The sequence below is a fragment of the Nannospalax galili genome, unplaced genomic scaffold (genome assembly GCF_000622305.1).
Source record: "Nannospalax galili isolate Female #2095 unplaced genomic scaffold, S.galili_v1.0 scaffold581, whole genome shotgun sequence".
Classification (NCBI taxonomy): domain Eukaryota; kingdom Metazoa; phylum Chordata; class Mammalia; order Rodentia; family Spalacidae; genus Nannospalax; species Nannospalax galili.
The window spans coordinates 1,504,405-1,506,149 of NW_008345699.1; the positions used below are offsets into that span (position 1 = coordinate 1,504,405).

At 41.4% G+C, this 1,745-nt stretch overlaps 1 pseudogene; it reads left to right on the plus strand.

The window, feature by feature from the left end:
- Nucleotides 1-225: 225 nt before the first annotated feature.
- Nucleotides 226-826, plus strand: LOC103741100 (annotated as a pseudogene).
- The last annotated feature ends 919 nt before the right edge of the window (nt 827-1,745 follow it).

Here is a 1,745-nt window from a genome sequence, read left to right on the forward strand (position 1 = left end):
AAATTCAGGGGTTGGAGAGATGGCTCAGCAGCTAAGAGCACTGTCTGCTCTTGCAAGGGACCCAGGTTCAGTTCCCAGCACGCATATGGTGCCTAACAACTGTTTGTAACTCCAGTCCCAGGGAAATCTGACACCCTCTTCTGACTTCTGTGGAATTGCACTACATGGATGCACTTATACACATGCAGGCAATACACTCACACACAAAATTAAAAATAATAATAAATGAATTTGGGGGGGGGTCTTGGCCTGCTACTAGTACTATGGCAGGCCTCTGCTGTTCTCCTAAAATGGCAGCTCCCAGTGTCCTGCCAGATGTGTGAGGAGCAGAGGCTGGAGGGTGAGGTGGTAGTCTTTGACTACCAGTTCAAAATGCCTGCTTTAAATGTCCCTCTTCCAGTGGAAAGTACAACCAGATAGACATCTTGCTAATAAACTTACAGTGTGTTTCAGAAGTGGAAATTATTAATGAATAAACAGAAAGTGCTCCTCCTCTAGCTTCACTCAATGTTAGTAAGTTTGCCAGCAAAGCGCAGATGGAGAAGGAAGAGAAGCAATCCACACTGGTGTCTCCCTGGAGGGCCAGCAGCTCTGGCAGACATTCACGAGACCATTATAGATTGGAAATGACGAGAAAAAAAAATCTTAGTCATGAAAGACATTGTCATTACACCTCCATATCAAGTGGAAACTGTAAAGGCAAAGAGGGGCACTGAGCTATGTACACAAAATAGTTGAAAAACATTTTAGAGATGTGGAAAGCCTAAAGATGCTACAGTGATCATAAGCCCAATGACCACAGAAGGAGGCTACCCTGTCATCCTGAGTTAACAAACATGGAGGACTCTTCCAACATACAGTCATTGAGACAGTGGTGGAGCCGCTAGTGAAAGCAGGCCTTGCAGGGAGGGAAGGGATCCTATATTTCCTACTGGCTCTTGTTAAAGGGTCAGGTTTCCCCCAAACCTAGAGTTGAACAAACACCCAAAAATAAGAGCAAGGGAATAATTTAAAAGTTGAATCATTACTTAACTGACAGACTTTGGACCACTCTGTCCTTTTCACAGCTCTTCCTTGAACAGCCATCTTGTTAATTTTATTTTTGAAAATTCTTTCCCACTCTGTCCTTTAACCTCTGACTTTCTTTCCTATTCTCTTTCTGCCATTCTGTTTTTAAAAGTGGGTACACTTGCCTTCTGAACTATTGAAAGAAACTTTTACATCTTTTCTTCAAAAATAAAAGTAACAACCTGACTGTGATTCTTAAGCTGATACCAGAGAAGACAGAGGTCTCACTTTAAATTTGATTTATTTATTATTTATTTATTATTTTCCTTATTTATTTATTTATTTATTTATATATTATATATTATATTATGTATTACATATATATATGTATAATGTGTGTGTATTTAAATGTTCTCTAAGTATTTCTCCTTTTTGCAGGTCTCTTTTTACTAGATCATGGCCACTCTTCCCACCTCATCCCTCTGAAAACAAAAATGTGATCCCCTTTCCACCACCCAGACCCAGATGATTAACTTGACTTGGTTCATGGCAGGAATCTCCTGCAGCACTCTGCAGAGCCAGTGTGCACAGATAGGATTTGGCTTAGTCTTAACTGTATGTACCTGCCTCGCATTTGGCACCAACCTCAGGACTCCCTCTGCTTTTGTCTTCATGGTACTGGAAGAACTCACCACTCTCCACCCAGGAGTCAACTCCCTTCTGCAGGAAGAACTGGC